General features: G+C 37.6%; 1 protein-coding gene across 5 annotated transcripts in view; it reads right to left on the reverse strand.

The window, feature by feature from the left end:
• The window catches only part of CNTN4 (contactin 4), a 911,050-nt gene that overhangs the window by 514,382 nt on the left and 384,498 nt on the right, over positions 1 to 12,170 (reverse strand). The window contains exon 1 of one of the 5 annotated variants that reach the window (XM_040492134.1): positions 11,187 to 11,333. The exons of the other annotated variants lie outside the window; for them this stretch is intronic. The gene's annotated coding sequence lies outside the window, so the exon portion shown is untranslated. Of the gene's footprint in view, positions 1 to 11,186; positions 11,334 to 12,170 lie in introns of those variants that run through there. 5 annotated transcript variants of the gene reach the window in all.

Below are 12,170 nucleotides of genomic sequence, written 5' to 3' on the forward strand. Positions count from 1 at the left end.
TTTCTCCAATGTGATTCAGATCCCCAACATGAACATCATCTTAGAGCTAATTATAAATACAGTCTCTGTGTTTATACAGAGGCTTGTGACAAGCCTCACTACTGTCCTACTAAATCAGAATCTGTTAGTATTTCAGAAGCACTGTTGAGCATTTTCCCACCAGTGACATTATTTACTATTTGAACTCTTGGACACTGAAATAATATATTTCTTATTACCAATATCTATTAAGTAACATTAACACAAGAAAAGAAATGTAATATAACAAAATACATGTTGTATTACTAAATTAATTAAAATTTCAACACATCCGATTTCTCCTGTGAGAGCTTTGCTAAAGCCTTCATATTGATGTCAGGTTAAGAGGTATTCTAAATCAATTGATATTTAAGACTGCATCATTTGTTAGCATCTCTGTGGAAAATGCAACAACCTTGTTAATACTGAATACAGATCTTTAACATTAAAATAGTATATCAATTTAATGTTGAGGCATGCTGGAACTCTGCACAAGAAGGTGATGTTGCTACAAACTGATGGTTACCACAGGAATGGTGAGTAAGGGGATGGGTGAAATAGGTGAAGGGGCTTAAGAGTACACTTATCATGATAAGCACAAAGTACTGTATAGGATTATTGAATCACTAGATTGTAGAGCTGAAAATAAATTGTAACACTGTATATTAACTATAATGGGATTCTTTTAAAAACAAGGAAAACATTAAACATGTAATAATTAAGAAAAAAAGAAAGTTATTTCTAGACTATGAAAAGGCCAAGAGCTTCTCTTGTGATGGTAGGCAAGGTGATGCATTTTGAACTAACCAATATATATAATAGCTGCTTTGGCAAACCATACGCTTACCAAATCCAGTTATGTCAACAGATGATTTGCCTGCCCACTAATGGTGAAGTAAACCTTTGAGTGCTCTGTGGTTAATTGAGGGAATGAAGCCGGAAAGCCATGGAGTCTGAAGGCTCTGAGCATTAACAATCATCCCTCCCATTACTTCCTGGGAGGGGATCAGGACCACTTCACCAAACCTCAGAACCAAACTCTCTGCAGTACGAAGCACTACCACTTTTATGCCTCTGAAAAAAATGACATCAGACACCCACCCAATTAATCACCTCACAGTTCTCAGACCTCAGAAATCAGAAAAAAAAAAAAAAAAAAAGGCAAAACTGTCATCTACTCAGTAAATACCTCTAATTGCCTACTTCAGAACTCAGGTAAGCTCCTGTGTAGCCCAAAGGGAAGTTAGAAGGGAGAGAAAAGTCAATAGCCTTTGGGAAAAAAATTACAAGGCAGACAGACACTATAATTTTAGTACCAATTTTCTTTTTACACATTGAAATGAAAGAGTGTACTAAGAGCCCCTTGGCACTTAGTTGCCCTAATATTTACTTCCAAATTATTATCTTTAATACTAACAGCACTTTGCAGTTATAAAACACCTTGTTCCAAAAAGCTCAAAATGCTTCCCCACATATGAATTCAACTCTACTTGAGAACACATCCAAGGGAGGGACAGTTATACCCCTATCTAGGTGTATCAACAGGTTTATAAATAGGTTTCAAATTAGCTTGTTCAACTCAATCTTTTAGGCAAGTGGAAAGGAAAACATCTGTGAATGACCTGTTGGGTAGACAGAGGTCCAATTTTTTTCAGAGAAGCGAAAAGAAGGGGAGGGCTGCCGTGCTAAACCAGTGGTTTAATCACAAAAACCTAGTCACGAGCAAACAAGCAAACAAACAAAAAATTGGCTATTGTAGGCCAAGATAACTCTGGGTCCACAAAAATATCTGGAAAATTGTTTTGTTCATCTCCTTTATATGGTCTATATAGGATCAACTTAAAGAACACATGACTTTTAGCTGGAGACAAGAGCCATTGGAGCTAAAGGAAGCAATGGAGATGGAAAGAGAGCAGAGCTGCTCTATACCCCAGGGTGGCCGACAGAACATGCCCTTCCCTCTTCTTCACCAATATATGCCCCATTACAATGCATTTAGTTTGATAAAGGCAAACATTTTTTGGTTGTTTTGTTTACTGCTGTATCTCTACACCCTAGAAGAAGGTTAGATAAATGGCTGACATTTAATATATAATTTCTAAGTGAATGAATGGATATAGGCCAGCATTCGTGAAGGTGGACCCAATCTGGTAATGCTGTTTGCTGCACAGGTCTCCAAAGAAAATGCCTATGCCTATGCGTCACAGCATGTACTCCTTGCCCCTTTACTGACACAACTTCTAAAGTACCTTCTGTGAAACTAAATAGCATATAGGCTGGGTCTTGAAGTCAAAACAACCAGAAATGAGACCATCTTCTTTTTGTCCCTCAAATGTGATGAAAACATCAGCAGATTTCCCCGTGTCTGATTAGATACATGCTCAGCCAGACTCTATAGAAAAGTTAAATTTAATAAAAAAAAAAAAAAAAGAGGGTGCCTGGGTTCCTCAGTCGGTTAAGCATCTGATTCTTAGTTTTGACTCAGGTTAAGATCTCACGGTTCGTGAGTTTGAGCCCTGTGTCAGGCTCTGCCCTGGAAGTGTGGGGCCTGGGATTTTCTCTTTCTCCCGCTCTCTGCCCCTCCCCTGCTCTCTCTCTCAAAATAAATAAATAACCTTAAAAAATGAAAAGAAATAATCAACTTATTCCTTTGAAAGCGGTATAAGTTGTGCGGTAATGTTAGTGCCCAATTCAAATAAAAATACTACAAGTTAATTAAACCAAAAACTGTAATTGTAGTATACTAAACCAAATTACTCAGGTATAGCAAAATGTATTCATATATTGAATTCTGTGTGATTTACTCATCCTTTTACCTGTAAAACAGGAGAGTTCTTTTTTTTTTTTTTTCAATGTTTATTTATTTTTGAGAGAGAGGCAAAGCCCAAGCCAAAGCAGGCTCCAGGCTCTGAGCTGTCAGCATACAGCTGGACACAGGGCTCGAACCCACGGACTGTGAGAACATGACTTGAGCCGAAGGTGGACACTTAACCGACTGAGCCACCGAGGCACCCCAAAGAGGAGTTCTTAAATCCGACCCCTACTAATGGACAGTTCATGAGGATTTGTAGAGTTTAAAACAAGCTTTCCAGAAACGTTAATGTGCTTTGCTCCATTCTCCCCTTAAGTTCCTCCCTACAAGTACACACATATATTGCCAAATGCACTTTTCATCTTTTAGGTAGACTACATCCCACCTCATGTTGTAAAAGCCTATGTTTTCTCCCCCATCAGTGAGTAGTCTTTCAAATGGCTTATAATAAAGTATGTAAACTGGACAGATATGGGTGTGATATATGTTTTGGCCTCAAACGTTTCAAAAATAAGTAGTAATATTTAAAATTTGTGACATGTGGCAACACTGGGCCCACGATCCGAAATAATGATAGCATTTAGGAGACACACTTAGGTGCTATTCTGAAATGACCTGGTGGATTCCCTGTCTTCTGACACCTGGTCTACTCCACTCATTCATGTTTTCTATCTGGCTTCTACAGGCCTTTACTTTTGGATTCTCTGGCTCTCAGAGTTCTAACATTGTTGAATGTGCGTAAAATCTTAAGAATAACTCAAGAGTGAATCTCTTACCAGGGAAAGAGCACCATATGGGGCTCTGGAAACACTAGGATCCATTCCTAGTCATACTACTAGACAGCCATTCTATCTTCAGTAAGCCTCCAAGACCAGTAGAATAGAGTCAGTTGAGACAATCTGTAGATAACTTCCAGACAGGGAATTCCATGCTTTCATGTCCCTGTCTCCTTGGTTTGCGAGGCTGGCCATTCTCGAGCACACAGGAAATAACCTACAGTACTGTTACTTGCATGAGACAAGTCCTGCTACATTCAAGAATGACTTCTAAAACTGCTTATCAAAAAAAAGTTAATACCTTAGCCTTGTCCTAAGCAACTGTATTTGTAAAATAATGTATTTTATTTACTAGTTACATAGTTTGTACTTAAAGTCATCACATATTCCACCAGAAGTATTTGTTGCACACTTTGGGAAAAACTCCCAAGTGAACTCTAAAGTTTATTAAAACAGTTACTTTAGAGGAATTGTCAGAGCCTTCACCAGACTTTCAAACATGTTCCTGTCTCTACCTGACAGATTACTTTGAGATTGAAAACTGCTTTGTACAAACTCAAAAACGTTACTCAGGTGAAATATTTTACTCCATCACTTTACACAAACATCCTGAATATTATTCACATGATATGAAAATGACTTGGAAAAAACACCACTATAACCAATGTTATCATTCAACCATGGTTCTTGATGAACATAAAGATTTGCAAAGATTTTAGCTTAGATACACACACACACACACACACACACACACACACACACACACCAGTTAGCCTGAAAAACTGTTTTTCTCCTAATAATTTCAGTAAGATGTTTTAAAAGTAAAGTCATTTTTAAAGTTTCACATCTCTTAAGTTTACTCACATGCTGCAAAAGGTACTTACAGCAAGAAATATAATACTACAATAGAGGTTAACAACAGCAATCAACTGAATACCCTTGTGGATTCCTGCAGGGAGAGGTAGAGGGTGAACTCAAGGGAAGAAAAGCGTCAGTCTAAATTTGCTACTAAATTTGAGCACACAGCCAGAAGCTGGATAGGAGGAAGAGACACACACCTTAAATTATCAGATTCACACTTAACACACACATCATAAAGATGCGAGAGACCATGTTTGAACACATAATTTGTTATTTTCTGGGAGATAGTGGTTGTTTCCCCCTCTGGCATCAAGCATGATGCCTATGTGTGAGCAACTCTCCCAGTCTGAAAGGTGCACGAATGCACTGAATTCTAAGCAGCTTGGAAGTAAAGTTCTTGCAAATGACCATGAGAAATAAGTGAATGACTCACTTATAGGGTCATGTCCAGTAGATAAGGGTATTTACCTGATGTTGGGGAAACCTAAACATTTTACTTTCAATATGATGCTCGGTTGAAGAAAAGTGAAGTCGAATAATTTCAAGAAGCCATTCATTACTTTGGAGTAGTACACCCTACATTTACATTTATCTCCTGAGCCACCAAACGGATTTAACAAAACCAACCTTTTGGGATTCAGGCATCTACTGCATGTCCTGAGATGTTTGGGGTAACACAAATAAATGGTGTGTAAGTGCATTTTGGGAGGGGGAGATCATAAACACAGACATTGGGAGAAGGATCAAGGAAATTCACTAGCAAGTATACCAACAGCTACACAATTTGTATACACTTGTGTGCCAACATCTACCATACTAAACAGAATATCCATATATAGTCCTCCAAAAATCTTCATTAAACTAAGACAGTCCTCTGATATCATAATACCCACTTCATTTAAGATCATTATATTTTTAAATCTTGCTGTGCCGGTACATTAAAAGCTAAGAGCATTCCTTCTTCCCTCTATCTCTTCATTGATTTAAATTTCTTAAACATCTGCACAGTAATGTAACAATACCTATGCCAACTATCTTGAAATTAGACCCAGTGTCCTTAAACTTGGTAGGTTTCACTCACTTGTAGCATTTTCCTTTATAGGAAAGCCAGGTCTCTTTCAACTATAATACGCTCATTCCTCTGTTTCCCTATTTACATTTTTTTCCAGATAACTCAAATTCCTATCCCTTGATGTTGCCTTCTGGCAAGACTTAAATCTGTCTCCTTTAGTCCCCTTTGCCAACTGCCTGGCACAGGCAGCATCTCTAAATTCTGTCATATCCTCAGAATCTGTAGCTGTGCATTTTATATCTAACCATAGAAATATTTTATTCCTTTGCAGTTCTTTCTGAAGAGCTCCTCTCTGTATTAAATCATCCTGTTCCTTCCTTGAAACAACAGAGAAATTTCACGCTAATATGCAGAAGGACTCTTATTCCTACTCTGGAAGATAGGTGAAGACATGTGAAACCATGTACAAAACCCAGAGCCATGTCTAAATCCAATTTATAACTCTACCTTTTTAACTACACAATGAAACAGTCTGATAAACCACTGGAGCTATTAACTAAGTGATATTGAATTGAACATCTCTAGTCATCAGAAGCTCTGGTTTAAAAACCAAAAGCAGTGCCCCTGGAGCCGCCTGGTAACTTTATATTCAAGTGTTTGAAAGCCACAAATTATCAAACGTATCTGTCGCCCTTAAATTTTTTGCATAGAAATAGCCCATAAGTACAAATCATTTTGGTCATGGAAGGATGCACGACTATAAAACAGAGGAATTGTTTCACATTACTGATTCTACTTACCACAAGGCCTGCTGCCTCAAAAGCCAGGATATCTACCCAATATTAAGAGATTTGGAAAATTAATTTTATACTCTGCATGGATCACATCAAACACAGTCTACAAGTTCAATAAGGAGCAACATTAATATTCAAACTCGAGAATAGAAAGCCACATATATCAGGATTTCCTAATGGTAAAATTTGAGAGAAAAAGTAATATTCCAAGTTACATTTAAAAGCTGTCATAACACTACTCTTTTCTGGAATAAGAAGTGGAGCCAATCCAAGCTATTACTGTCATTAAATGGGCACTTACCATCCATCTTCAAGTACACTAGTTGTTAAAAATATATATAAATATTGTCCACTGTTAAGAAGAATATTAGTCTGTAATTATTTTGTGCCACTCAGCTATCCATCTAATGTGTATTTTTAGTTCATTTCACAGTGAAATAGTGAAAAAAAAACCCCAAAATACTGCCATCCTTGAAGCTAAATTAATTTCTGAATTGATATTTGTAGTACTTCTCATATTTGTAGTAACGATCCACAAAGGAAATTTATTCACAATTTGGTTTGAGCACATCAAGAAGCCCCAGGATCATTAGTGGCAAGTTAATAACTTCACAGATTGTTGTTTTTTAACCAAAAGTCTTACCAGCAATAAACAGTCTGAGTTTACAGAAAAAAGTATCATCAAGAAAATTTTGCATGAATTTTTTTTTTTACCTGACTTAAATTCCACAAAGTTGCTCACTTGATTATGTTTCTTAGTTATATACAGTTGTTCCTTAAACAACATGGGTTTGAACTGCATGGGTCCCCTTATATATGTTTTTATTATTATATTTTATAAATACAGTATAGTACTGTAAATGTATTTTCTCTTCCTTATGATTTTCTTAACAACTATTATTTTCTCTAGCTTACTTTATTGTTAGAATACAGTATATAATACCTGTAAAATAAAATATGTGTTAATGAAATGTTGATTTATCAATAAGGCTTCTGGTCAACAGCAGACAATTAGTTAAGTTTTTGGGGAGTCAAAAGTTATATGTGGATTTTTGACTGTGCAGGAGGAGGTCAGAGCCCCTAACACTTGGGTTGTTCAAGGGTCAACTCTATTTATTAATGAAATCATTTATGGCTTTTCTTTTCCATGTTGTTAAACAAGACTGTCATTTCTTGGGGAAAAATTAAATCCTTCAGTTCAAATTTTTTCTTCCTTTTTTTTTTTTTTAAATCAAGCTCTTTAGTATCCTGCTACATGAAAGTGTACATTCAATTGTGAAAATTTTGTTTTATTTCTAAATTAAATGTTGTTAGCTTAACACATTTGGATAAATCCTGTTTTATCAACTTCAATTTGGAATATAAGATAAATTATTCTCTTACTTTAAAAGTTAATATGGGCAATCCATACACCCAAAGATACACATCCATAACTTTCAGGTCCTGTCTGTATACACATGCCTACGAGTAAGTAATTGTTAATACACAGCAGAGCAGGACACCATTATACACCTTATACCTCGATGATCTCTCATAAGAGTAGATGGCAAACAGATTAGTCACAAGAACAGACATTCCCAGCTTTGTTTCTGTTTGATTTTAGAACAACTCGATAATAAAAAAACAGGGAGAAGGGAACTAGGACAGAGTGGAAAGGGAGGGAGTAGGGATAGTGTGAAAGAAGAAAAAAGGAAGGAAGAAAGGAAGGGGTTAAGGACAGGAGAAGAGGGAAAGGAAAGGAAGAAAGGAAAGAATCCCAGTAACATTTTGCTTCAGATGACAATTATATCACATTTCACTCAGTCCCTGGGCAATTTGAAGGGCTTTCCAGGAGTGAGGGAGAGATTAGAATGAAGTGTCATGAGATCATAGACTTTCGTAACCCCGAAAGTCATCTTAAAAATCAGACCTCATTTGGGGTGCCTGGGTGGTTCAGATGGTTGAGTGTCTGACTTCAGCTCAGGTCCGGATCTCAGGTTCATGAGTTTGAGCCCTGTGTCGGGCTCTGTGCTAACAGTTCAGAGAGCCTAAAGCCTGCTTTGGATTCTTTTCTCCCTCTCTCTGTGCCCCTCCCCTGCTTGTACTCTGCCTTTTTCTCACTCTCTCTTTTTCTCTCTCTCAAAAATAAATAAAACATTAAATAAATAAATAATAAATCAAACCTCATCTTACAGGGGGAATACTGAGGCACAGAGAGGTAAAGTGGCTTATTAGAGCTTGCACAGCAATTTGAAAAAGCTTAACTCAAGCTTCAACTGTTATTACTGATAATCCATTGAGTGGATACTTTGACAATGCATAGTAGTCAAGGCTTGTTAACATTTAAAATCGGTCAAAATTTTCAGGGTTATTAAATTCAGTTTTTGTTCCATCATATTCACTTTGAAGTTATTGTAGAGGGAGTTTACAGAGGTCTCTTCCGCACCTCACATTTTCTGATCCACCCTGTCAAGGAAGGCTGGAGTGCAGTTTGTGTGCAAACAGGACATGCTTACAAGTGTGCTGAGGATGTTGTGAAGTTCTCTTTGCGCTTAGCCCTGCACCTCTGGGCACAGACAAAACATTTGCCAAGGGCCCAAAGCACACCCTGCCAAAGGCTTTACTCTCTACTGATGTGTCCCTTGTCAGGATTCCTTCCACTTTGTTCAACATCAGCACCTTCTCGATGATGAGGGGTTACCGTAGTCAGAAGAGCATAGAAACCACCTACCAGGGTGATGAGTAGATTTGCATGCATGCAAACACATACAGAGACATAAGACTTTTTTTCCTTTATTATCTTTTATAACACTTTACATTTATTTTGAAGACCAAATAAATCACCATGGCTTTAAAATCACCTCTTACAAGGTATATGTGACATCCATCTGGCTTCCCCATCTGTCAAGTGACCAGACCCTAAACTACCCCTGGAGCATCCAATCCCTTTTCTACAGATTAAGCACAACTGGGGAGAGAGTGTCCTAATTTTTAGAAAATAATCAAAACGTTTCTAAAGTAAGAGGAGCACACTTTAAATCTTGCAAATACCTCTTACAGCTTTGTAGTGACCAGCCATAAAAATGTTTATCATAGGAGATGAAATTTCTAAATGTCTGAATGGAAAATAAAAAAATCAAACTACTTCAGTAAAATACTCCTGTAAAAAGGGGAAAAATTCCTACTATCTAAAAAAAAAAATAGAATTCAAGACTACCGTCTCTTATCATTTTAAACAAGTTAACATCTCTGCAAGATCATATACTTGTACTAGTTAGAAGACACCAACATTTTTATTTTTCCAAATATAGCTGAAGCTTCCTCAGGAACCAACGCTGAAACGTCAGTTTGGTTTTGGAAGAAGACACGAAGCCATTCTTTTGTTTAGGGGAAACATGACCATCAAAACTACTTGCCTTCATTTCAGATTTCAGTGTTTGAACATCCTTAAACACACTTGCTTTTTTCCAGAAACAGACTTCTCTGCAAGGACAGCCCTAGGATTGTTCGCTACCCAGAGGTAACAGCCACTCTGCTTTTGCTCCATCCGGCCAGATGTTAAGCGTTCTCTATTAGCTTGTTACTTTTTCCCTCCAAACCTCAAGCCCTGAAAATGTCTGACCCCACATAGACAACCATCTATTTTGCGTCTTCTCTCTCTTGCATTGTTCCTATCAACCAAGTCTAATGAGAACATACTCTGTCCCCACCAGTGAGACACTTTTATACTTCACAGCCTGTGGTTTTCCTGCTTTGGGACCTACTGCCTATTCAAGAAAATTGTATTTTCACTCTGGAAATTATGGGATCCTCTAGCTCGAGGGTCTCAAGCTCATTGAGGGCACTCTGATTCCCCTTTTCAACTATGAATTATTTCAAGTTCATTTTGGTCCACCTCAGCTCTGGCTATTGGTTCAAACTGTTCCAGCCTCTTATATTCAAATTCTATTCTTACAACAGCTCAATTGTTCTATGTTCAATCCAGGAAGAAAAGTGTGATTTATATTTAGCTTAGGGAAACCTGGAAAAAAAAATAACCACATATCCCTTTCCATAGTGATAACAATCTTTAATTTCACTAAGCCATTGATCATTTGAGAGACACCATGCAAACATTATCAACAATATTAATTTCTAATATCATTTTTTATGATCAATTCTTCTTGCATGGATAACAAGTATTACTTTGATAGACTGCATTGGGAGACACATGAAACATAAATGAACTGAGATTTGAAATGATATTTTTTGGCTTTTTTTAAATTAACATTACTTCACCAAAAGTGGCACATTCAAACACAAAATAGAGCTAAGAAATAGACTCTTATTTTGAAACACAGACTTTAAGCATGAAAAAGGAGATGTAGAGTTTATATCTGCAAATATTCCTAATACTTACTCCCACCCCCCCTCACCCCTGGCAAAGTTTCTAAACAGCATGCAACTGGAAAACAAGAGAAACTTTCCTGTTTCTGCCTTTCTTAGTGGCAGCAGAGAGCCACAAAATAAACTCTTAAACAAATTCTGCAAATACTGACACATGCTTCTTCGATACAGAAGTGCACGTAAGATGATCTCTTTACATACACATTACTTTTACTTACATTTTTCTTGCAATGGCCAGAGATACAGAAGATAAACATAAGCTCTAACCATCCTGAGCACAAAAGACAATGTGCCCATGCTTCCAAATTAAAAACAAAACCAATAATTTTTAACTTCTATAAAAGCATTCTGAAAGGTCTCTTATTTTCCTGTATGAATCAATTATAAAAGAGATCTGACAGAAACAGCAAGCTCTAAACAGATGACACTCTGTCTCACCAGCTTGTTTCAACAAAGAGCGAAGCAACACCAAATCAAATGCAGCTTGCAAAGTCACATTCCCATGGAGCTTTAGGGAGAAAGAGGGGGGAAGAAAACCTGGTACTTACAGACTGTAAAGTAAAATGTCCCAGTTTCGCTTTACATGTTACAGCAAATCAAACAGAGATTTCAGCTCTCAGCAAGTCCCTGCTTCCACTACACTGATCATCCACGCAGAACAGGCCCTTATGGATTGCTTAGGCAGCTGGGAGATAATGGGACCATATTCTCAGCTGGGACTAGAGATGCTGAACTGCTCTCTGCTGCGTGCTGCATGGCTCTCAGCCAGCATTAATCAAGGAGGACCCAGCTTCGTGGCTGTGTTCCCCAAAGGATCGACATAATTAGCGCATGAATCAAAGACGCACACTGGGAGAATCACACACATCTCTAACCGGCTCTGCTCACATTGAACCTGATTAGGAAATCAAGTTGGTTCCCCGATCAAATGTGTTCAACCTTTCAAAAACAGAGACACTCACACAGCTGTTTATAGATTTCAAGGGAGGGGTAGAGATTACGGTTTCCTTCCCAATGGGCAATTTATGTAATTCCTCAACTACAGAACATAATTACACTGGTTGTTCAGTACATATGGTGGATTTGCCCTGTGATTTGGCTTGTCTGTTAGGGTTTTTTGCTGCTCTCAGGAAGGTTACAGGCTGCAGTCTCATTTCCCCTATGGATTTTATGAGACATACATTTGTATATTTTTTGCAGGTCTAGACGTTGGAGAGACTAGTTGGATGAAAGCTGGTCTCTGTGGGGGGCATTTTATATCCCCAAAGATATGCTTCTCCTTGAGTACTGGAAGTCCAGTGCATTCAAAGCAGAGGGTTTGGCACGGTATTTGGGACACCAAGTATGGTAAAAGTAACTGTAATGTTGATTGTGCTTACATAACTGAAAAAATGTTCTTCACTACCTATCCATGTGGTGATGCAGAGAAGAGCTGCAAAGCTGTAGCCTGTGGACAGGCTTGGTTTGGCAAAACAGAGATTTTAGTATTTCAATGAGAACATTTTTAAACAGAACATTTTACCAAATGGTGC

The sequence above is a fragment of the Herpailurus yagouaroundi genome, unplaced genomic scaffold, assembly GCF_014898765.1.
Source record: "Herpailurus yagouaroundi ecotype Mexico unplaced genomic scaffold, PumYag 183, whole genome shotgun sequence".
Taxonomy (NCBI): Eukaryota; Metazoa; Chordata; class Mammalia; order Carnivora; family Felidae; genus Herpailurus; species Herpailurus yagouaroundi.